Source organism: Schistocerca cancellata, chromosome 9, assembly GCF_023864275.1.
Source record: "Schistocerca cancellata isolate TAMUIC-IGC-003103 chromosome 9, iqSchCanc2.1, whole genome shotgun sequence".
Lineage (NCBI taxonomy): Eukaryota > Metazoa > Arthropoda > Insecta > Orthoptera > Acrididae > Schistocerca > Schistocerca cancellata.
Window position 1 is genome coordinate 330,827,702 of NC_064634.1, and position 27,088 is coordinate 330,854,789.

Here is a 27,088-nt window from a genome sequence, read left to right on the forward strand (position 1 = left end):
GGCGTGCGAGGAGGCAGTTTGTAGCTCAATCATGACAGCTGCCTTGGACTGCAGTACTGAGCTGCCGTCTTAACGGTTTCTGCGCGCTTTGGCTGCATCGGGACACAGCGGCCTCCTGTTGTGTTGTGCAGTCTGACTCATGGGGACTTTCCTTCAGATCTCATTGCACGCTAAAGTGCACTGATACCTCTAGTAGCCCCCTACGAAGTAGTGAGGCATTATGTTCATTATTCGTAAGCACGATTAGATCGAACTTGCAAACAGCTGTATCGTGAACGTACTTATTGCAGGTTACAATTAATGACTGGCCTCACAAATTACAAGAAAAAAGATACAAATTGCGGCCTGAACGATAAACCATTCTTATTAAGAAGTACAATTGAATTCCCAAGTACAAATTAATTAAGATGATTTCGCGGAGACCACACACCAGTGGCCTGCTTGGGGCCGATGCGGATAGTGAGTGAGTTGTCCGTAGAAGCCATGTTACTGGCGTAAATTCTTTAATCCATGATTGAGTTTCGACTGACTAGCCATAGTCAGTTGCTTATGAGTACTCGGCTGGGCATCAAATTTACAACAATATTAGATCGACACGCAACGAACGTCTAATTCACCTGATTTGTGTTTGATGCTTGGTTGGATGTACATGCAAATGATTAGCATTTCTGCACGACGGCATGTACAGCATAGGAGTAAAACAATGTAGAGTCTGTATGTACCGAAAGCGTATACACGACTCAAATCTGAATGCTCTTTTTAATGAGAAGCAAGTTTTATGCCTTGCTTAAGAAGGAGAAAGGTGTAATTCGAGGTGGTTATAATTACATTTCAGCAATTCATAGGTCCTATGTGGGCCGTAACTATTGTACGACAGCGAAGCTAGGTAGACATTCTAAAGCGTTAGTTCGGGACCGACTTACACTGGGAAAAAATTAATTTCAATTTTGGCCCCCGGGTATAGATCTGCTTTGAGAATGCAAGAAGGATGTACAAAAATGGTTCCATATTGTGCTCAGACACAAGAAAGGTCAAACAAGTGAGAAAGGCAATGGAAATGAAGTCCCATGCTTCTTTACAGAGCCCTACGGAACGATGCGGGAGACCCGCACCATTCTGCTGGGCAAGGTCCTAATGGAGGTTGTTTGCCGTAGCCTTCCTCCTACCATAATAGGGATGAATGATGATGAAAACGACACAGCACCTAGTCAACTCGGGGCAGGTGAGAACCCTTGACCCCACCGGGAATCGAACCCGGGGCCCTGTGCTCGGGAAGCGAGAACGCTACCGCGATACCACGAGCGGCGCACAAGAAAATCATAATGTTGATTTTATTATTACCCGCATCTTACTCCGTTTGGAGCACCGAAGACGTAGACAGGATGCTGTAGAACGTCCGTTTTGCACCTGGCGACCATATTGTTTTCCCAGCATGAATCGGTTCCACATTAAGAGCATTACCAAAGCTATCTCCCCCAAAGTAGCTGCATTTTAATTATAATCACCTGGTAAGTAAGTGTGTGCGGTCCAGCATCGTAGCTCATCAAGACGGCAATCATTCTGCGGTACTGCCAATCACATTGGCATGAATCTCTCTGCTGTCACGTGAATATGGAACCAACAGGCCCACGAGGGCGATAGTATATTGCAGTGCAGCCACCACACGCATCCTTGTAAACTAAAGCAGTCACGTCACGTACCTTGAACCAGGAATTGTTCGCAGAATGCGCACAGACAGTTGTGGGACATACGTTAACGCACCAGCAGAGAGCGACAAACACAAGTCTGGGTTCTGTACAAATTGTAAATAGCCTTCGCTCTCTGTACTTTACCCCTGTCATCTTTAGAACTTGAAAGATAGTATTCCAGTCAACACTGTCAAAAGCTTTCTCTAAGTATACAAATGCTACATATTTAGGGTAGCGTTTCCTTAACCTGTCTTCTATGAGAAATCGGAGGGTCAGTATTGCCTCACGTGTTTCTACATGTCTACGGAATCCAAACTTATCTTCTCCGAGGTCTACCAGTTATTCATTCTTTTGTAAAGAATAGGGTTAGTATTTAGACGTGACTTATTAAACTGATATTTCGGTACTTTTCATACCGGTCAGCACCTGCTTCCTTTGAAATTTGAATTATTATATTCTTCTTGAAGTCGGAGGGTATTTGGCATGTCTCATACAGATTTCTCACCAGATGGAAGAGTTCTGTCATGGCTGGCTCTCCCGAGCCTATCAGTAGCTTTAACGGAATTTTGTCTATTCCGGGGCCCTGTCTCGCCTTCGGCCTGTCAGTGCTCTGTCAAATTCTTCACGCAGTGTGATATCTCTCATCTCGATCACTCCATTCCCAAGTCCACTTTGCGAGTTTGCCATGACATACTTGAACGACACTGGTTGGGTTCATGACATCTCGTACAAACCTGATAAGTACAAATAGTAAAAACACAAAATAGCGAGAAACCTCCTGGCAGATTACAATTGTGTTACAGATCGAGACCCGAACCCTGGACCATTGTTTTCCGCAAGCAAGTGCACTTCGTCTTCCTGGCAGATTAAAAAAGTATGACGAACGGAGATTGCAGAGTGAAAATTTCATTCTGAGCACACTATCATATGCGTAAACAGTGATTTATGAAATGGAAGTTCCTTTACGTCTTTCCCTGGAAGAACTAAATACCGCCAAATTTCCACTTCCAGTGACACTGTGACGTTTAAAATATCTCAAGCGTTAGTGAACTCATATCGACTGCTGAAGACAACTACTTGAAAAATGTACAGAGTACAAATGTGAAGCATGACGCATCGAATTAAAATACAGAACTCACATCAAATTCGTTGAATACCAGAAATAAACTAGAAACCTTACGGGTTTCAGTGGCGTTGTCGACTCCGTGGCCAGAATCAGCGCTACGGCAAAACTGGTGCCCTGCTGTCTGGAATAAAATAGCTGTCGTGTTTGTACCGGGTTCATTCTCAGCCTAGAAGTCTACCAGGACAAAGGGGCTGCAGTTTTTCTTGGTATACAGAGCCGTCTTTGTTAGCGAACTTATAATATCCACTTATGTCTAACCTACGGCTAGATTTTCTGGGGAACTCCTCAAAAGAGAATGATCAGAATTAATAGTACAGACAATTATCAATGGTCCTGCAGTAAATTATTCAAAAACTTGGGATTCTCACATAGTCAGAGATTTTGTACCTTGTAAAAAGCACCGATTAAAACAGGAACTGCCGGCCGCGGTGGTCTAGCGGTTCTAGGCGCTCAGTTCGGAACCGCGGGACTGCTACGGTCGCAGGTTCGAATCCTGCCTCGGGCATGGATGTGTGTGATGTCCTTAGGTTAGTTAGGTTTAAGTAGTTCTAAGTTCTAGGGGACTGATGACCACAGATGTTAAGTCCCATAGTGCTCAGAGCCATTTGAACCAAACAGGAACTAATCATACAATTAAGAAGATGCGAAAAGTAATCACAATTTACACTCTTAAGTAAGAAAATCTCATAACTGTACAGAAAGGACTGAATCATTCAACGTAAAAGACTATCTAACAAAAACAGACTTTGAAAACTATGAGCTATGAACCGTTTAAAATATTAGTAGTGAAGCGTTATCAGGAAGCAATCAGTTACGTCAGTTCAGGTCATGTCTGCTGTTGTTGGCCTGATGTAGTACACGGTAAAGTAAAACTTTTACATACGTGCTCATCTTCATTGGAATGTTTCGACAGCGTCTGTTACGTGCTGTGGAGGTAGTATCTTAGAGTATGTTCCGTTACTTTCGTTATTTGTGCTGCTCAGCACTGCCTAGTCTTCTTCGCCAGTCTTTGCGATTTGTAGTAGCACTTACTCCTTACGTTATCAAATATTAGAGGAATTTATTATAATCTCCATTTTCCCGTGAAATTTTTGTCCTCTACGTCTGACTCATTTCACGGAAGTTACTTTCTGATGTCCTAAATCTTGTCTTATGTCCCTTCTTCTGGTTTGTGCTTTCCGTATACTATTTTCCTTTTCGATTTTGCAGGGAAACCCCTCATTTCTCATCAGTCGATTTTATGTTCAGCATCTTCCTGTAGCAGTATATCTCAGAGGCTTTTATTCTACTCTTTTTTCCCACAGCCGAAGCAGTTGTATCACGTTATAAAAACAACTATTGTGCTGTGAATTTCACTGTAAGCCTACGTAAACTAAATAAATGCTGACCTGACGTTATTCTCTGAATGGTGAACCACACCATTTCTGTTTTTATCGTATATTCACTGCTACACAATAAAACCTTATTATTCGTAATGCAGTGGAATTCTATTAATTTCGTCCAGCAGCGTTGCTTCTGTGAAAAGTCACGTATTTTCGAACAATTTTAATTTGGCGCATTCCAGCTCACAAAAGCTGTTTCATTACGTTTAAATTCGAATACAAATTTACATCCAACCTCAAAGCTTAGCGTTCTGCACTGCATTACTGCTGGATGAATGTCGCAACGCTCTGACAAACATGACAATGAAAACTACTTGACGATGGACTGAATGACACCTCGTAAAGAGCGAGATAGCATGATCTGGACTGACAGCGTGACAGGACATCTGTCAGATAAGCTGTATGTGGATTGACTCCGTGCACAATATACACCAGCGTCTCGCAATCCGACAACAACTGGGTAAGCAGCCTTCGTCGGTCACAAGAGACACATTACTCACAGTTCATAATTCCTTCCTCCCTTAATCCAAAATAGCATAGAAATAACTTTTTCTTTGTCTGTGAAGAACCTGGGGATAAGTGTGACCATCATTTAGACTGGAGTGAATACACAATTATGTGTCTGTAAGAAGGTGTCAGCGGCACTTCATTTACTACAGAAATAAAAAAAGTATTTCCTTTCGAGTTTCAAAAGAAGCTCATAGCGTCACTAATACTCCCTGTCATTGGGTTTGATGATGCTTCTCTCCGTTGACTTTCTTACGAAAGTTTACGCAGGCTGCAAATGGGAATGAATGGATCTGTACGACACATTTGTGACTTACAGTTTTCGGCCATATCACTTCTGTCAAAGAACAGTTATCATATCTACGTGCCTATAAGAGAAGAGACTACCATTATGTTTGATCCAACTTGTTCCCCCCCCCCCCCCCCCCAGCGCACGTCCTCTTATTCATCTCAACTCCTACACTACTACCTGAAGCAGCACAGCAGAAATACTCGTTCTCAACAGAGTAATATCCTATCTGCATAATTACATAAGACTACCATGTTCCGTAAATCATTTACTGTATGAGAAACCAAACTTTGAAACAGTCTTGCTCAAAATAATTTTTCGTCAATTCCCCCGGCCCCAGTTTTTTCCCCAGCCCGTTCCGTAGAGTTCTTTAAATTCTTCTCTTTCCTAATAGCCACTGTCACTGACATTTCAGTTCTGTCCTCTTTCTTTATGCGTGGCCTCAAATTTGTTAATCTTTAAACGTAACAACATTAATGTCGTTTACTATTAGTATTATTACTCGTATTATTATTATTATTGTGAATGTTCTGTAATATTTTTAGCATTTGTTGTATTCACTGTTTAAGGTTAATGGCTTCTGAAGAGAGTTACTGAACCCGTCAGCGTTAGCGTAGTGTGTAAAAGTGGCGTTAAGTGTTAGTTGTTACTTTTCTACTTTAAATGTAGCAAAAGGAAAAGATATCTATCGAAAAGAGGATTTTGGGACTGTGTGAGGGGACAATAATTTTTGGTTACCGTCACGGACTTTCATTCGCCTCAGCATATTAACTTAGCGCTTGGCAAGTATTAAATACGAAACTTCCTGGCAGATTAAAACTGTGTGCCCGACCGAGACTCGAACTCGGGACCTCCCCCAGGCTGTGGCTAAGCCATGTCTCCGCAATATCCTTTCTTTCAGGAGTGCTAGTTCTGCAAGGTTCGCAGGAGAGCTTCTGTAAAGTTTGGAAGGTAGGAGACGAGGTACTGGCAGAAGTAAAGCTGTGAGTACCGGGCGTGAGTCGTGCTTCGGTAGCTCAGTTGGTAGAGCACTTGCCCGCGAAAGGCAAAGGTCCCGAGTTCGAGTCTCGGTCGGGCACACAGTTTTAATCTGCCAGGAAGTTTCATATCAGCGCACACTCCGCTGCAGAGTGAAAATCTCATTCTGGAAAGTATTAAATACGTTATGAACGGTTATAAATGTAGATATGATCTCTAACTAAAGTATCTATGTGTGCTTTCGACCGCGCTTGGCAGAACGAGCAAGTTGCGGCAAAGGGTTTCCTCGCGCCTGCAGCAGCAGACTTGAGCTGTCCGTGCGAGAGATATCATTACATCGAGCAGGCCGCTATCCAACAAGACGAGGGCCGCCGATGGAATTGTGAAATGATTGTCTAAAGTAGTTCCCCTATGGTTTTTGGGGATTTAGAAGTTCAGTTCTGAGTCTTGTTAGGGAAGCCCACGCTAGAACTGGTAGATGCAAGCACTAATTATTATGTCTAACAGTCACCGGGAGAGACAATACACCCCTGATCTAGGTGGTATCCCAACTAATAAACCGTCTGAGAATATCTTCAGGGGTTTTTTGAATTATTGACTTGGTATTCCGTCGGTGTTGTCGTTCAGCACTTAGTGTGATCAAGTTGTTAGTTGTGTTCATCAGTGTATCTGCTTCAGTTTATAATGTTCCACTAGAGAAATTAGGGTTACGTTAAACTAATGGATCATAGGGCTGGAGAGATTTTTGCTACGATCGAATATGTGGAGGAACTTGTTAATTGATGCTGCAACACCGTGCATAAAGTTTATTAGTGTTCACGTGGTGAAGAAAGGAAAGAGCTAGAGTGCTGTTGTAAAGATACGCCCTAATTTCGGTGAAACTGTGGTCAGTATTTGGAGAGGGTGTAGTTTGAAGGTGTTAGCCATCGGATTGAGAGTGCGATTTATGGTATGCCTGGTGTGCACAAGGCTCTAGTTGCGGTTTCAGTTGGTGGGCGCTGTATTCATGCACTCCCTAAGGTAACTGGGTGATCGCGGTATTGTGTAAAAATTGAAATTAGTGGTAAGGTCTTATGGGACAAAACTGCTGAGGTCATCGGTCTCTAGAACTACACACTATTTAATCAAGCTTAAACTAACTTACGCTATGGACAACACACACCAATGCCCGAGGGAGGACTCGAACCTCCGACGGGCGGTATTGTGTAATTTGGCAAGCCCACTCTAAGATAGTTGAGATTTGAGCGGTTTGTATATAAATTTGAAACGTGATACAGGGGCAGGAGCGTAATAATCGTGATTTTGTGTATCACTGAGTTTGACTCTCAACTGGTATTTTCTAAAGAGAAGAACTAGTTTCGGGCCGCGCGTGGTAGCAGTGTTGTCTAAGGCATCTTGTTACGGTCTCCCCCGTCGGAGGTTGGCGTCCTCCCTCGGGCATGGGTGTATGTGTCTGAGTTCGAAGTCTAATTCTACAGTGGACAGTATTGAATTCTCACTGAAAGATACGCAAGTGGCGTAAATAATAAAGATCTACATTCCAGGATGAGATTTTCACTCTGCAGCGGAGTGTGCGCTGATATGAAACTTCCTGGCAGATTAAAACTGTGCGCCGGACCTAGACTCGATCTCGGGATCCTTCCTTGCCTTTCGCGGGAAAGTGCTCTACCAACTGACCTACCCAAGCACGACTCACGCCCCGTCCTCACCGCTTTACTTCTGCCAGTATCCCGTCTCCTACCTTCCAAGCACTACTCACGCCCCGTCCTCACAGCTTTACTTCTGCCAGTATCTCGTTTCCTACCTTCCAAAGGTAAGAGACGAGATACTGGCAAAAGTAAAGCTGTGAGGACGGGGCGTGTGTAGTGCTTAGGTAGCTCAGTTGGTAGAGCACTTGCCCTCGAAAGGCAAAGGTCCCGAGTTTGAGTCTCGGTCCGGCACACAGTTTTAATCTGCCAGGAAGTTTCAAGATCTACATTGATGCTAAACACCAGAAATTACAAGCCAGTCTTGAAGAGATAAATCAGTCATTCCATGTCAAAGAACTATATTCAAAGAATCAGTGTCATACTGAGATTTTATTACGATTTTAAAAATCAGTAATTAGAAAGATTTAATTAACTTACATTGCATAAAAGACAGGGATGTTCACTTCTTTATTCACTTACCGATTATTTTAAGGGTTAAAGAGAAAGAAATGAGGAAAACGGACAACAAGAAACAACGTTTACAGATAATAGTAACGCCGAGATCGCTATCGCTATATCTCTAGTTCGCAATGAAATTATAACTTTGGTTGCTACGTTGGGAATTATTGTAATAAGAACCGGTTTATTAAATTTAACTGAACAGGGGCGTAAGAAATTGAGATTTAACGTAAGTGAAACGCTGGTCACGGTAAATATTTATTATGTTTTTTAGGTGAATTTGTTTTATAGTAGTGTGTGAAAGATCTTCGCGTAGTAAACTATACCGATCGTTAGCGTTAATAACGTAAATAACCAGCGGTAACGATAGTTATTTCGTGTTATAAACTTGTTTGATGTCAGTAACAGGTTTTAATCATTTAAAAACTAGCAATAATGCCATAGTCGGCGCAAGTTACGAAAAATAACGTACGCAATTTTACTGAGAGTTGTTGAACTGTTGTTGTCGATAGCAACCCACGTTGTGACTCATTGAATGAGCGCATTTAGGTTTCAGATAACGTGCAGTGTCCACAAGATTTAACTAAACCCTAGTTACTATGGTTATAAGTATCGGGCACTAAGATGTGTTGATCCTTCACCACTTCAACGCATTATAACACTATCGACGAGTGTGGTATTGACAATGTGTGATGTGATAGGGGCATGTAAGGTGTACTTCAGTCTTAGTCGGACGCGTAGTTTCTGAGCAGTTCCTCTTACATTAAAACAGTTAAACACTTTCGACTAAAATTTAGCGATCTGTGTTAGTAATGGAACGAAATGTATCTAATCTTCAAGGCAGGGCCATTGTCTGCATACCGATTATAGTCACGTCTCGCCACGCCACCCTACATAAAACAAAGTGGCGTACCACAGTAGCAGAAGTTAATTCGTAGATATTACATGTCTTAAGCAGATAAGAGAAAAAAAACATATAAAAGAGACTAATACCGTATTCAATGAGATAAAGACCTATAACTGCATTCTAGTTAAGAAAAATTATAGAAAGCTGTGGATTACAAATAAAGTTGACTGAGTGTCCCAGTGCTTAAAGTACAATATTTTATACTTTACTAATGGAAAACACACGACAGTCGTGTCATAATGTACAGTTAACTAACTGGTTGGTTAAGTAATAAGTTTTGTATAATACGTAACTTTTATGAATATAGATAAACAACATATTGAGTATTGTGAGCTGTAGCTATACTGGACTGAATTTGTTTCCTGTCTTCCACTTCGTATGTGTCTGTGTTGTAATCCCGAACAATGCAAGTGATGTAATTACGGAAACGCTATCTGATAGGGATAAGTCGCCAAATCTAACTGAAAGTTTACAGCTTTATTTGAATTAATATTTAAGACTTTTTCTTTTTTTAGTCATCAGTCTTGTGACTAGCTTGATGCGGCCTGCCAAGAATACCTCTCCTGTGCAAAGCTCTTCATCTCAGACTAGCACTTGCAACATACGTCCTTATTTATTTGCTGAATATACTTCGATCTCTGTCTTACTCTACAGCCTCTGCCCTCTACAGCTCCCTCTAGTTCCATGGAAGTCATTCCCTGATGTCTTAACAGATGTCCTATCATCCTGTCCCTTTTCCTTCTCAGTATTATCCACATACTCTTTTCTTATCCGATTCTGCGCAGAATCTTACTTTATCAGTCCACTTAATTTTCAACATTCGTCTGTAGCACCATGTCTCGAATGCATCGATTATCTCCAGTTCCGGTTTTTCCAAAGTCCATGTCTCACTACCATACAATGCTCTACTCCAAATGTACAACCTCAGAAATAACTTCCTCAAATAAATGCCTATGTTTGATACCAGCAGACTTCTCTTGGCCAGGAATTCCGCTTTTGCCATTGTTAGTCTGCTTCTGACGTCCTCCTTGCTCCGTCCGTCAATGGTTATTTTTCTGCCTGTGTAGAAGAATTCCTTAACATCATCTACTTCGTGACCATCGATCCTGATGTTAAGTTTCTCGCTATTCTCATTTATGCTACTTCGCATTTCTTTCATCTCCCTTCGCTTTACTTTCAGGCCACGTACTGTACTCATTAGACTGTTCGTTTCATTCAGCATATCATGCAGTTCTTCTTCATTTTCACTCAGGATAGCAATGTAATCAGCCAGTCGTATCATTGATATCTCTTCATCTTGAATTTTATCCCACTTCTCAACTTTTCTTCTATTTCCATCATCGGTTCTCCGTGGTACAAGTTTTCAGCGCGAAAGACTACACCCCTGTCTTATATCCTTTTTAATCTGAGCACTTCGTTCTTCGTCGTCCACTCTTATTATTTCCCCTTGCATCTTGTACGTATTGTATACTATCCGCTCTTCCTGTATCTTACCCCTCATTTTCTCAGAATTTCGAGCATCTTGCACCATTTTACATTGTCGAACGCTTTTTCCCGGTCGACAAATCCTATGAAGGTGTCTTGATTTTTCTTAAGCCTTATGAACCGGCGTGTCAGAATTGTGTTTCTGATACCTTTAACTTTCCGAAACCCAAACTGATTGTCATCTAACACATCCACAACAAAAGCAAACACACGAATACATTTAGTATGCGCATTTTTGCTTTTAAAGTCCTGTGCCATATATTTACATTCATGGCATGCACTAAACATTTTAAGTAATGGCTACTGAAATATCGTTTCTTGAAACATGTTAACCCTCATCCATGAAGATGGTCCAAGACCGAAAGCGGTATGTACTTGGGTTTAAAATAAAAACAGCTGATGGTTCAAATTTGCTAACGTCTGAAAAATGTCCGGTGTACAAATATTAAGTGCGACACATCGAATGAAAATATAGAGCTCACATGACACTCGTTGAATATCAAAAATAAACTAAAATCCTTACAAATATGGCCGAGCGATTCTAGGCACTACAGTCTGGAACTGCGCGACCGCTACGGTCGCAGGTTCGAATCCTGCCTCGGACATGGATGTGTATAATGTCCTTAGGTTAGTTAGGTTTAAGTAGTTCTAAGTTCCTGGGGACTGATGACCACAGAAGTTAAGTCCCATTATGCTCAGAGCCATTTTTAACCTTACAAATATTACGCAAGTGTAGTTGTTTTACGGTTCATAGTGAGGACAAAGAAGATCCTGCAATGTAAATCAGTGCAGTGAAACAACCTTACAAGGATAAAAAAAGTTGGGTCCAACTGATAAAAGTTTGTTGAAAATGGTTCAAATGGCTCTGAGCATTATGGGACTTAACATCTGAGGTCATCAGTCGCCTAGAACTTAGAACTAATTAAACCTAACTAAGGACATCACACACATCCATGCCCGAGGCAGGATTCGAACCTCCGACCGTAGCGGTCACTCGGTTCCAGACTGTAGCGCCTAGAACCGCAGGGCCACTCCAGCCGGCATAACAGGTTGTAGCAAGAGTTTCGAACAAGGGCTGATATAAGGTTTCTTTTTCTACAGTAAATCATTCAATGTATGTATTGATAAATTTCTTAAACGCTAAAGGCTAAAATATTTAAATTATGGAATTTACAAGCAGCGGTTGAGACTGTATTTAGTTAATAAACGTAGCCAAGGATGAGTAAGGCATAGATTACACGGTTAGATAATTAGTGTAGGAATACTAAGAATCTGCATGGTAGTGAATGTACAGTGTATATGTAGTATATACAGGTGCGAAAGTGCATGTCTTACTTACGAAGAAGAAGATTACTTACGAGGGTCACTCCAAACGAAATGTACACTATTTTTGGTAAAAGTACAGTTTTCATTCTGCACGTGTAAAAGTCTTACAGTGTGTAGATACATCCTTCCCGCTTGTTTTCAAACTTAGTTCAACCTGTTCCCGTGAGTGGCGCCCTCACAGCATGTCTTCAAGATTGCTTCTACACTTGACGTTCGTCAGAAGCAACGTGCTGTCATAGAATTCCTGTGCTGTTATAACGGGACGGTGAGAAACATCCACAAAAGGTTGAAAAAGGTGTATGGAGATGCTGCTGTCGATCACAGTACAGTTAGTCGGTGGGCAAGCATGTTACGTGATGAAAGCGGGCACGACAATATTGAGAATTGTCCTCGCAGCGGCACGCCTCTTACTGCACACAGTTCGGACGATGTGCAGAGAGTTAACGAATTGGTGACTGCTGACAGACGCATCATAGTGAACGAATTTTCAAACTGCCCTGGGATAGGGGAAGGAAGTGTTGGCGTTAAGAAAGGTTTGTGACAGGTGGGTTCCCAAGATGTTGACAGTGGCTCACAAAGAAACAAGATAAACGGTATGCAGCTAAGTTTTGGAACAGTACGAGAATGTGGAGATGAATTTCTTGGAAGAATTATGACAGGTGATGAAACATAGCTCCATCATTTTTCACCAGAGGCGAAGAGGTAATCAATGGAGTGGCAACATGCAAATTCACTCAAGAAAAAAATTTCCACAGCTTCTGCTGGAAAAGTTATGGCTACAGTGTTTTTAGATTCCGAAGGACTCTTGGTTGTGGACATCGTCCCAAGTGGAACCACCATAAATTCTGATGCATATGTGACGACACTGAAGAAACGTCAAGCTCGACTGAGTCGTGTTCGACCACATCGGCAAAAGCAGGATGTTTTGCTGTTGCACGACAATGCACGGCCACATGTCAGTCAAAAAACTATGGAAGCGATCACAAAACTCGGATGGACAACACTGAAACACTGAACACTTCGTGGAACAAGGTTTGAAGATGATGACTCCGTTGTGTACGCTGCCAAACAGTGGCTCCAACAGATTGGTCCAGAATTTTACCGGGTGGGTATACAGGCGCTGGTTCCAAGATAGCGAAAGGCAGTTGAGACGGATGGAATTATGTGGAGAAATGAAAATATTGTTCCTAAAGGATGTATCTACACAATGTAAAACTTTCAGACATGTAGAATAAAAGATGGATTAAAAAAAAAAACTAGTGTGCATTTCTTTTGGAGCGACCGTCGTACATAACCTTACAAACAATGAGGTGACAAATGTCATGGGATAGAGATATGCGCATATACAGGTTGCGGCATTATGGCGTATAGAAGATATAAAGAGGCGGTGCATTGTCGGATCTCTCAGCTGTACTCAGATGATTCATGTGGAAAGGTTTGCATCGTGATTAAGGCCGCACGACGGTAAGTAAGAAACACTGAATGCGAAATTGAAGATAGAAGCATGGATCATTCCATTTCGGAGATCGTTAGAGAATTCAGTATTCTGACATCCATTGTGTCATCAAGAGTGTGCCAAGAATACCAGATATCATGCATTACCTCTCACCACGGCTAACGCAGTTGCCGGCGGCCTTCGCTTCACCACCGAGAGCACCGGCCGTTGCGCAGAGTTGTCAGTGCTAACAGACAAGCAACACAACGTGACATAACCACAGAAGTCAATGTGGGACATACGGCGAACGTATCCATTAAGACAGTGCGGCGAAATTTGGCGTTAATGAGCTTTAGCAGCAAACGACCGACGAAGATGTCTCTGCCAACAGCACGACATCGGCTGCAGCTCCCCTCCTGGGTATCTCACCATATCGATTGGACGCTAGACCATTGGAAAACCGTGGCCTCAGTTGGTAAGAGCTGACGGTAGGGCTCGAGCGTGGCGCACAACCCACGAGGCCGTGGATCCCTCTTGTCATCAAGGCACTGAGCAAGCTGTTGGTTGCTCCATAATGGTGTGAGTGTGGACTACGTCCTCTGGTGCAACTGAAGTGATCAGTGGTTGTGTTCGGCTACTTGGAGACCATTTTCAGACATTCACGGATTTCATTTTCCCAAACAACGATGGAATTTTTACGGATGACAGTGCTCCATGTCACGGGCAATGTTCGTCTGAGGAACATTCTGGATAGTTCGAGGGTATCCAGAATGAGATTTTCACTCTGCAGCGGAGTGTGCGCTGATATGAAACTTCCTGGCAGATTAAAACTGTGTGCCCGACCGAGACTCGAACTCAGGACCTTTGCCTTTCGCGGGCAAGTGCTCTACCATCTGAGCTACCGAAGCACGACTCACGCCCGGTCCTCACTGCTTTACTTCTGCCAGTACCTCGTCTCCTATCTTCCAAACTTTATAGAAGCTCTCTTGCGAACCTTGCAGAACTAGCACTCCTGAAAGAAAGGATATTGCGGAGACATGGCTTAGCCACAGCCTGGAGATGTTTCCATAATGAGATTTTCACTCTGCAGCGGAGTGTGCTCTGATATGAAACTTCCTGGCAGATTAAAACTGTGTGCCCGACCGAGACTCGAACTCGGGACCTTTGCCTTTCGCGGGCAAGTGCTCTACCATCTGAGCTACCGAAGCACGACTCACGCCCGGTCCTCTGGACTCAGATGGTAGAGCACTTGCCCGAGAAGGCAAAGGTCCCGAGTTCGAGTCTCGGTCGGGCACACAGTTTTAATCTGCCAGGTAGTTTCAGTTCGAGGGTATGATTTGGTCAGCCAGATCGCCATTTGTGGATATAATGGAGAGGTCCGTTCGTGCACAAAATCCTTCACCGCAACACTTCCGCAATTATCGTCTCCTGTAGAGGTAGAATGGCTCAGTATTAGCACAAGCGACTTTCAACGACTTGTTGAGTCCATTCCACGCCCTCAAAAAGGAGGTCCGACACAATATTAGGAGTTATCCCACGGCTTTTGTCGCCTGAGTGTAAGTAGTTGGATGTCATTATGACAGCATATGTAATGGTTGCTTAAGTGTAAGATGGAGATTGCAATCACGAAAGTGAAGTTCCCAAATCAACTGCAATGCACAGTATTTTGGGATCACATGTTTTCCGAAGTAGCCTAGAAAAGTCTGCCCCTGAATACTGAGAAAAGTATGGTGTCGTATGGGGGAGATGTGCGGACACGGAAAAAGAAATGAAGGAACGGCTCCACATGACGGAAGTAATAGCGGACGTGTTGCAAAATTCCATGAAGTACAGCTAAGGAAAGAAGAAATAAAATAATGTTCCTCGATGAATCATTGGAACGGTAACAATACCAATAGTGGGGTGGCTATATGAGATGAACTGATGTTAATGGAATATTTTCGGAAATCTGAACATGAAGATCACTAGCAAGATAGACATACGAAAGGTCAGAATTCAGGTCTTGTAGCAAAAGCAGGGTATACGTGTTCCTACAAATGAGCTTGTAGTTGAGCTTGCAACTACTGCTGCCAATGTATTTGTTTACTTTTCTTATGGGAGGTGTACACCCGTGTAAAGACCACATTTCATCTTCAGTTTTCCCCTTTTTATTTATTTATTTTTTTACAAGCTCTGTGTGTGGTAGCGTAATTGGTATTAGATTAAGATCCTCTCACTGATTTTATATAAAACTAGCTGTACCCAGTCACGCATTGCTATGCCTCAGACTGTTAGGATGGGAAAGAAGAAAAGAGAAAGCACACGTTTCTAATAAGTATTGGAAACGGACATACGTCCTAATGTCCTCCTCTCCACCTCTCTCTGTCCATTTCCTCCTTCCTGTTTTCTATGTTCACTTGCCCCACCCTTCTGTCCATCAACTCTACCCCCTCTCTCTCATATAAGGCGTTGTTTATTGTTACTACAAATTTCTAATCTCTAGCTGTATTTTAATCATAAGCCAATTAGCCATAAATACAACTTTCCCGTTTGCTAACAACGCTTCCCTATCGTGTAATATATATATATAGGTCCCCTATTTATTTTTTATAAGTACAGAACTCTGTGTGGCAGGTGGTCATACTGTTATGAAGAGTGCTTCACGCAATATGTGTAAACATGCGCACGCCGCTCTGAAACGCTCAGTCTTGGCTTGGCTGCCGTTGAGAATGGAGCTCTTGTTGGATGTTACCACCAAGTGCGAATTGCGTGCAGTTATTCGGTTTTTGAACGCAAAGCGGGTTCGATTCCCGGCGGGGTCAGGGATTTTCCCCTGCCTCGAGATGACTGGGTGTTTGTGTTGTCCTCATCATTTCATCATCATCCAGGAAAGTGGCGAAATTGGACTGAGCAAAGATTGGATACTTGTACGGGCGCTGATAACCACGCCGTTGAGCGCCCCACAAACCAAACATCGTCATCATCATCATCATCTTGAACGCAAAGGGCACTGCGTCGATTGAAATCCATCGCCAATTGACGGAAGTGTATGGTGAGTCGTGCATGGATGTCAAAAATGTTCCAAAGTGGTGTAGAGAGTTTGCAGCTGATAGCACCGAAATTCATGACGAACAAAGGAGCGGGAGACCGTGAATTTCCAAGGAGACGGTGTTGAAGGTTGAGCAAAGTATGTGTGGAGATCGGAGGATCACCCTGGATGATCTCTGGACGTTGGTTCCTGAGGTTTCCCGACGTACCGCTCACAGAATATTAACGGAAACATTGAACTACAGGAAGGTGTGCGCAAGATGGATGCCACGCATGCTAACTGAGCACCACATGCGGCAACGAGTTGATGCTTCCCGCGCATTTCGTCACCGCCTTGCAGCCGAACAGGACAACTAGTTTTATATATATATATATATATATATATATATATATATATATATATATATATATATGATTTCAAAACTATATTGTGCATATGTGTCTAAACGCTTATTACAATAAACTGTAAGAAACTGAAGTAGAGCGGAAAGATACATTTTGGAACTTTTAGTAACAATGTTTTCCTCTTATATATTACGTACATGTTTTTTATACATTATCTGTTTTAAGTATCTAAAAAGACGCCCATATTATAATTCAACGTTGTGTCAAATTTTCAAACCAATCTGTCAAGAACTTTCAGAGATTAACGATTTAGAGCAAGGTAACATTTCCATTTTTATAACATTTTCGCTTTCATTACACAAACATATCTGTAACATATATACCAAATGCCATTCCAGTAGGTATATAAAAACACTTGGGTATTCCAACGCAGTGTTGTGTCAAATTTTCAAAGCAATCCATGAAGAGCTTTCGGAGATCTGAGAGTTTGAAGTAACGAACATCTACATTTGTACTTATGTGCTTATACTTATGTAGAAACTGTAAATGTTCCTAATCTCAAAACTTCGGAAGTTTTTGACCGAATGCTTCGCTGTTTTGATATAGCGTTGCTCTGGAATAAGAAAGTGCTTTGTATACTTATATTCTGACGTATGTAAAGCATATTTTTCTATAATTTTAATAATAGGGAAACGTTGTTACAAAAAATCGTAATAGGTACTTAAAAGCATGTCTGTATCAGAATGCAACGTTGTCTCAAACTTTCAAAGCAATCAGTCAAGAAATTTCTGAGACAGACGATTGTCAGTAAACCAACATTCACAATTTTATTTATATTGATTATAAGTGTCGGGAAGTTTTGGAAACTTCGGCAAATGAATTTATGTTCCAGATTGACAAAGTGCTCCGCTTGGTAACAATGAGATAGCCGCCTCAGGGACTCAGCAGCATAGTTGCGTGCTTGTTAGCATCGCTCCTTGCCGTCATCCACTAGCTTTTGTTCTTCATCGAGGCCAGTATCGATTGCCAAGCTGTGCGAAATGTAATTATGGGCGCAGTGAAGCGCAGCGTCGGACCCATCCCGCAAAGCATTCGTTTTAATCGCTTCCGGCCTCGTTGCCAAAAGACGAGGACCGCTTAGCGAATTAATTTAGCGATCCTCCACGTAGTACAAGCGACTGCCGTTAGATGTCGTCTGTGTAGCCAACATCGGCGAAGTGGTTCACCAGTGCGGCCGCTAGAGCACAAAATAGCAGCAGGCGTAATTAATATTGTGCTTAACACAGAGAAGATCCGGTTATTATCCGAGTCATGCTAGCTATATGTTTAAATATATTATAATATACGCAATAACCAATAAGAAAAATCATTGTAAAGGAAGGAAGGTAATTGGGATGTGATACCCTATTGTCGACCACCGCCGATATTTCGGCAGGAGCACACCCTGCCATTCTCAAGGAACAAACCACTCGAATATTCAGTTCACTATGGAGGTGGAAAAAAATGAATGCCTTCCCTTTCTTGATGTGTTGGTCAGAAGGAAGACACATATATGTCTTGCTGATAATGGGGAAGAAATATTTTCATGATTTTAGCTGTATGGGTTTTACGCCCTGGTCCAAGATATATTTGTCTGCATAGCGTTTTGTCTGCCGAAGTTGGAGAAACGAAAACAAACTCAGCAAGGCGAACTGTTTATATGTATCTATAGTTGCAAAGGTTGGTTCATGACGTCATCGGACCGCTCCAGAGGTGTGTAGTGGAGCCTGTACCGGGGAAGTGCTGTCGCTGATTGCTTTGTACTTTATAGCCATTCATGATATATCCGGTACTGGGAGACGAAATATTTGGCAGGACCACAGCCTAAAACCTGCCCAGCAACGATCACCAACGACTTGAAAACTGAGAGTTGTCGAACCTCGAATCGCTTTGTGATTAGTGTTCTCAGGTCATTACTGCGGTTCGTTTTGAATTGAATGTTCAAATAATTTATGGGTTTTCTGCCGGGTGACGTCGTCGACCACCGCCGATATTTCGGCAGGAGCACACCCTGCCATTCTCAAGGAACAAACCACTCGAATATTCAGTTCACTATGGAGGTGGAAAAAAATGAATGCCTTCCCTTTCTTGATGTGTTGGTCAGAAGGAAGACTGATGGTACGTTTGGACATTCTGTTTATAGGAAGCCTAATCACACTGACTTGTATCTGCGAGCTGATAGTTGTCACCATCCAGCTCAGCGTGAAGGAGTACTTCGTACCTTGGTTCACAGGGCCCACGTTATCTGAGACCCTGGCAGCTGAGCTATCACATCTCGTGGTCAGCTTTCGTCAGAATGGTTATAGTGAGAGGCAGATCAAACGTGCGTTGCCCTATCAGCCTCCTGTGCAACTGGTGTGATGATAGCAACGCAGTTGTACCTAAGCCTACGGCCTTTTTGCCTTAAGCAGGAAGCATTTCTAACAGGATTGGCCATATTTTGCGGAAATGTGAAATGTGTTTTTCGACCACATTTTAAGATTAAGGCCCTGTTGGCGTCCGTAAAAGATTATCTTGGTTTGCGTAAGACTGGTGTCTATCGTATTCCTTGCAGTTGTGGCAGATCATATATTGGTCAGACAATCAGAACTGTGGAAGACCGGTGTATTGAACACAAGCGTCACACACGCTTACAACAGCCAAGCAAATCCGCTACTGCAGAACATTGCCTTGACACCGGTCATCCTATGGAATACAACAACACGGAGATTCTGGCTTGCACGTCCAGCTATTGGGATAGTGTCATTAGCCGGCCGGAGTGGCCGTGCGGTTCTAGGCGCTACAGTCTGGAACCGAGCGACCGCTACGGTCTCAGGTTCGAATCCTGCCTCGGGCATGGATGTGTGTGACGTCCTTAGGTTAGTTAGGTTTACTTAGTTCTGGGCGTCTGATGACCTCAGAAGTTAAGTCGCATAGTGCTCAGAGCCATTTGAATCATAGTGTCATTAATGAAGCTATTCAAATCAAACTATCAGACAACCTTATAAGCAGAGATGGTGGATTTTGTCTAAATGTTGCTTGGGATCCGGCGCTGTCTCTCATCAAAAAACAGAGTATAAATGTAGATGTAGATGTAGAGGGACAGAATTAGAGCTACCTCACCTGTTGATTAGTGGTCACTATCGATATTACAGATGTTGGTTATCTTTGGTTGTGCGTTGACTTTGCGGTTACTTGTTCTGTGTGGAGCATCTTCCTCGTTTCTCCTCTGTGAACCGAGGTATTAAATTCCATTTCACATTGCTTCCTCCTTGCAGTTGTGCCCTGAGAATGGCAGGGTGTGCTCCTGCCGAAATATCGGCGGTGGTCGACCACGTCACCCGGTAGCATACCCGTAAATTATTTGAACAGTACATTGAAAGCCTCTATGGGAAGGAAGAGTTGTCTGATGACGTGTTAGAAGAATCAGGAGTCGATAGAGTAGATAATGGCGATCCACTACCACCTAAAAGAAAGTTTCCCTCTTGTGGCAACGACTTCATCTCAGAGCAGCACTTGAAACCTAAGTTCACAGTTATTTGCCGCATGTATTCCATTCTCTGACGGTGATGTCATCTTTCAGAAGTATAATTGTCCGTATCTCGAAGCCACACTTTTTCTAGGTCGACACATACTATGAACGTGTCTTGATTTTTCTTTAGTCTTGCTTCCATTATCAACTGCAACTTCAGTATTGGCTCTCTGGTGCCTTTACCTTTACTAAAGCCAAACTGATCATCTGACACGTCCTCACTTTTCTTTTCCATCCTTCTGTACATTGTTCTTGTCAGCAACATGGTTGCAGTAGCTGTTAAGATGATTGTGCAGTAATTGGCAGATTTTTGCTCTTGCAATTTTCAGAATTGTGTGGATGATGTTTTTCTGGATGTCAGATGGTACATCTTAGGACGTGACTAGTCGTTTTATTGCCACTTCGCTCAATGATTTTAGAAATTCTGATGGAATGTGGTCTATCCCAGCAGCCTAATTCGATCTTAAGGCTTGAATTGTGATTCTAATACTGGTTGCTCTATATCTTCTATATTGACTCCCGTTTCTTCTTCTATCACATCAGACAAATCTTCCAGCTCATGGGGACATTCAATGCATTCTTTCCACCTATCCGATCTCTCCTCTGCATTTAACAGTAGAATTCCCACTGCGCTCTTAATGCTGTCGCCCTTTCTTTTAATTTCAGCGAAAGTTGTTTTGACTTCTCTACATTCTGAGTCAATCTTTCAGATACCCCAGCGAGATAGCGTACTGGTTAGCACACTGGACTCGCACGTGGGAGGACGATGGTTCAAGCCCGAATCCGGCCAGCATGATTTCATTTTTCCGTGATCTCCCTAAATCGCTTGAGGAAAATGCCGGGATAGTTTTTTTTTCGAAAGGGCACGGTCTACCTCCTTCCGATCCTTTCCTAATCCGATGACGTCGCTGTTTGGCCTCTCCCCCAAATCAACCACCCAACCTATCCTTGTGATAATCATTTCTCTTTCTTCGCATTTTTCATGTAGCCATTTCGCCTTAGCATCCCACCAGTTCCTGTTTATTTCATTCATAAGTATGATGTATTTCTTCTGTTAACCATGGCTTCTTCGCAGTTATCTTCTTACATTCTTTGCACTTATGTCGTTCTTTCAAAATTCTGTGAATGCTCTTTTTAGGGGTATCCATTCCTCGTCAACCAAACTGGGAATTGAGCTATTCCTTATCACAGTATCTACAGCCTTTAGAGGGCTTCAAGCGAATCTCTCCATACTTTAGAACTCCTCTTCTTTGCGCAATGAGTTTTCCTAACTGACCTCTTCAACTTCAGTCTACGCTTCGTCACTACTAAATTGTGATATGAGTCTATATCTGCTTCCCTTTGCCCAGTACCCTTCACTCTGTACTCTGTACCATTTACCCTTTCCACCTTCCCCTTTTCCTTTCCTTTTTCGTTCCCTTTTCTTTCCCTTTACCTTTTCCTTTTTCATTTAATTTTCTTTCCTTTTCCTTTCCTTTCTTTTTCTTTTCGTTCTTTCTTTCCTTCCCCTTCACCTTCTACCACCATTCCCCCCTCCCCTTACTCACCTTCAATTAAATTATATGTGTGTTTGATATTTTTATTACGTCAGTGTACATTTCGAAGTCAGAGTTTCATCACCAGGACCTTTGTTGTTACGTATGGACCTTCATTCTGTTATCAGCCAATATGTTGAAGTGGTAGTTGCTCCTTTGTGATGCTGCACACAACTGTTCACTTTCAGACCTCTGCCTTATTATAGTGGACAAGTTGAGCGGTCAGGTTGCAAAGTATGGTACCAGATGCCACTCCAAAAAACTCTGACCGAACAGAGTGCAAGGCCCAATGGTACCGACCGACCGCCGTGTTATCCTCAGTCGGTAGGCGTCATTGGACGCGGATATGGAGGTGGATGTGGTCAGCACATAGCTCTTCCGGCCGTTGTCAGCTTTCATGACCGGAGCCGCTTCTTCTCAGTCAAGTAGCTACTTCAACAGCCTCACAAGGGCTGTATGCGTCCAGATTGCCAACACCACCAGGCAGACCTGGAGTGTCATCCGTATTAGTTCTAGCCAAGATCGACAGCGCTTAACTTCGTTGGCCAGTGATACCACTGCGACGATGTTGTCGTCTACTGCATCCACCTGGAGTGACAAAACTGTATTACAGGACTCAACAGATGTCATGCACAGAATACATCGACAAAGTTCAGGGATGCACTGTTCTGGCACGTTGACATCCCTGTGAAGATCCTAACATAATGGCGAAGCTGTGTTCAAAATGTAAAACAACATAGTAAAAACCCTGTAAAAGACAGTAGGAGGAATTTGTTACTAAGGTTGTCAAATTTTCATGTGACGTTTACCTCTTTGTTTAGCTTTCAGAGTGGAACATACACTCTGCTGCAAAACCACTCATCAAGGTTGCCATTTGCCCATCTATTAGAGATGGAACATCAGATTAAAAGACATTTAAGAACTTTTGCCTGTTTTTAGACTTTCTTGATTTTAAATTTGTATCCTTAAATACTTTCAAACGTTTGTGTTTACGTGACAGACAAGTTTAACGCACTTTTGCGTGCCTGAGCAGGAGGATTTATTGTGCTGGGAAAGGAAATGGATCCACTCTGTTTATAAAATTGTGCAACGGCGTTTTGACTGCTCCATGGGGAAGACGGAAGTGGGTAAGCAATTACCTGTGTCTGCTTTTTTTCTCATAGTTGACAGATCGGTCCCTAGGCGGCTCTGGCAGCCGGCCGCAGGCGCTGCCTGGCGGCGACTGCGGGTACCAGCAGCGCAGCCAATTTAGACACGGGCCCCTCGGCGCTGGCGTTAACGGCCGCCAAACAATGGCGCACCTCTGCTGTCTGAGCGTCTAATTAGGACCGCTGTGTCAACACTCACCCCGGCCCGGCGCTGTTTACGGTCTCGGGGGGAGGAGGAAGTACCGGCCAGTCTCGGGGCCGTCGGGTGCGCGTACAACATAGCAAGCGAGCAGGGATTCGTCTGAATCCTCAGAGGTGACGGGTTTCGGACAAATATCAGGTTTAGAGCGGATTGGAAACTGTAAATGCTCCTGCTCTGGAAGAGCTTACACAGGCCATAATGGAGGGATATACACTGATGATAAATTATTGGATGATATGAATATTGTATATCTTCATGAAACACTAAACATAAAGGCATGATGACCTCTTACCCGATTTTGGACATACAGGAAAACTAAAATATTTGATTCGTTTAACCAGACCACTACCAACTTATTTTTGTAAATAACGATCAACAGTTAAACAATCTGTACTCATATCGACATTACTTTGATCTTGGGTCTTTGTATATATGTATGTATGTATGTATGTGTGCGTATATAAATATTCTTCAAGTCTTTCACACCTCCTAAGAAGACTTCTTTGTGCTCGTTTTTCTCTACAACTATGTAGGTAGGTAAATGTGAGTGTAGGGGTATAATCTGAAGGTTCAGGGTTGAGCCCTTTGTTGGTGCTGCGATTTTATTTCTGGCAGATACTGTAGAGCACGGTGACTTCATATTAATTCGTGAGTAGTCAATCTTTTTTACCTACCGCCGACGTTTGTAAACCTGGCAGAACTAAAATTTTCAAACTGTTTATCGTTTTCTAAGAAATAGTGAGTTATAAAATACAGAAGCAATTTTACAAAATTTGTGAAGCAGAATGTCAAAATGTTATGAAAACTTAATGAAACTGTTTTTGAAATCCCAACTGCTTACCATCCACCATGAACGCCGGTACACCCACTAGTGGGCAGTAGGAACCTGGTTCACTACTAATGCATTAACTGAATATAAATTCAGAAAACTGTGACCAGACACGAAACATACGTTTCTTCCCGTTAACTAGTGTTCGTGCACTTTAAAGTTTTAGGGCTTATCTTTAGACGAGGCATGCCAAAAGTCACTTATTTATGCTTTAAGGGTGATGATTGGTACTGGTTCCTCATTTCATGGAGGAATAAAACTGCAGTACTGTCTACCTGATACAGGACTATATCAGCAACTGATAACAACGTCTATAAGATGAAGGACTAAATAGACCTAGAGTTTCATAAAGGTATATTCTGTCTTTGCAAACAAATGAAAAACAGTTTGTTTTTTGCTACAAGCATTTCGCTTCTTTTATTTGTCAAGCATCTATTCTTATTCAGGTTACAAACAACGTTTTGCAGCACAAGTTTCGTGAGGTTAAATTATTGTTTGGTATTACTAAAGACTTCCGATGTTTTCAATCCACGTGCGTTGACACACAGAAACACAAAACAGTAGCACTCATTACAATACTGACAGATATAAATGGTATATTGTAACACACAAAGACAAATCAACACACAGAGTAGCAAGTATAATAAAGAAATAGAAACACAGTCCAATCATATTTACAAACAGTTGTAGAGAAACCAGATAAATACCAAACAGCAAGTATTTAGCAAATAAAATGTGAAGAATGTGAATTAGCAGATTTGGGAACGACAGGCATGAGTTGAAAACTGGGTGTAAAGAACATAAAACAAGCTGAAAATATGAATATAGTCGTTCTACATTTGCTAAAAATGTGATAAATTATGGGGGTAAACCATCCAACATGGAACACATGAAAATTATTAGACTGAACAATTAAAAAATTTCTGACACTGCAGAAAAACTTCCAAGTACAAGGAACATTTGCAATGAAAAACAAAATAAGTAACGACCAAACCAATACAAGCTATAGGTCACTGAACATGTTAGCCACAGAACCAACAACAAATGGATGTAAAACATAGCCTGACAATAATAAATCTCTCTCTTGTCTCTCTCTCTCTCTCTCTCGCTCTCTCTCTCTCTCTCTCTCTTACACACACAAAAAACAAATGAACAAATACCAAACTATAGATGCAGAGCGCAACTTAACAAAAGATGACGGATAAACAGATAACTACACTTGGGAACATTGAATGCTGAAATAAATGTGGTCAAAAAAACGCCGAAAATCGGCCATCTGGTGAATGCAAACAGAGTAAATACATCTCAAGAACGACATGTGTGGATTAGAAATATCGGAAATCGTAAGCAACACCAAAAATTAATTTAACCTCACTAAACGTTTGCTGCAAAAAGTTGACCTGAATAACGAGACAATGACAAGAGAAAACGTAATATGCACTACCGGAAAAAAATCGGAATTCCAGAATGAAATTAGTGTAGACTAATGGAATTTCTGGAATACATTTATCTAGGTAAAATATTTAAGTGATTAATATTGGAAGCCACGCAGGTTTAGCCGAGCGGTCTAGGGCGCTGCAGTCATGGACTGTGCGGCTGGTCCCAGCAGAGGTTCGAGTCCTCCCTCGGGCATGGGTGTGTGTGTTTGTCCTTAGGATAATTTAGGTTAAGTAGTGTGTAAGCTTATAGACTGATGACCTTAGCAGTTAAGTACCATAAGATTTCACACACATTTGAACTCATCAGTCCCCTAGAACTTAGAACTACTTAAACCTAACCAACCTAAAGAAATCACACACATCCATGGCAGAGGCAGGATTCGAACCTGCGTCCGTAGTGGTCGCGCGGTTCCAGACTGAAGCGCCTACAACCGCTCGGCCACTCTGGCCGGCTACATCCTCATAGTGGTGCTACTTGTGCCACTCTTATGCGACTGGTGCGAAATTTGAATAAGTATCGTCTTTCAGATGTAGAAACAGGCCTACCTACGTCGCACAACTCCTTGGTGTTACGACTTTTTTTCTGTCGATATATTTCGGTAAAATATGCAATCAGTTCCCGTTGAATTTGATGGAATTTATCGTGCTATTAAGTACTCAATAATTTCAACTTTATACTGACCGCAGTGAAATGTGTAATGAAACCACAGGCTTCCATGCTAAAGCCCCCGCCTAGAATTGATAATACTGGTTGTCTCATATATTCCTCTGTAAATGTCATAGACAGTTTAGAATGTAAAACGACCAGAAAACTATTGAAAAATTACGCTTGCAGAAATAGATTTTCCATCAGTAACAGTTCTGAATTATTCACAAGCATTAAGGATGTATGAGGGCCACACTCATTTGACATGGTGAGCTCTACTGAAACATCCCCTGTAAAAAGCTCTTTTTAATTAATACAAATCATTCTAATCAAGTACAATAAAATAAGCAACTTAGAAATTCACGAACTAATAACTTACTTAATCCTCTCAGCCAACTGATTTTCATTCAAAGCAAAACAGTGGTCAGGCGATGCACAGTAGCCTTGCAGGCATGTTTGTTGACATATTTATAAATAACCTTGAACAATAAATCTTATCAACCCACTCACAATTTACAAATAATATTATTTACAGTCAAATATATATGGATGATTCAAAAATACTGTTTATAGGCCAAAGGAAGAATTAAATAACATAGCAGATGAGATGAATAAATCATTAATGGTTGCAGTGTCTGTTGTTGAACAGAGCCTGTAACTTCACGTTACAATGTCCTTTAGTTATGCATACGTGCAAATCTGGGTTAGAGTCCCGCTGCAGCACAGACTTTCGTGTGCCACAAACAGCCGACGTCTATCCTGATTCGCAGAACACAAATCAATTTGCAAAATGATGAACCCAAAGATCAAATTCACGTCAGAACATTAGGTCACAAAAGGAATTAATTTCCTTGACATGACTACTTCCAGCCAAAATAGCAAACATATGTTTGTCTCATATAGAAAACCCACAATAGGAAGCATACATTCTTGATATATAGAAAAGCAATACCACTGATGTAAACATTAACAATAGTTAACACCAATTGAACCAACATAAAACTGATTTTCTCAGGATAACTACAAAGCGTTCTGTATCCCCATCGGTAAACCAGAGGCGTATAATGAAATGATCGTAAATCTGTAGCCCAAAATAA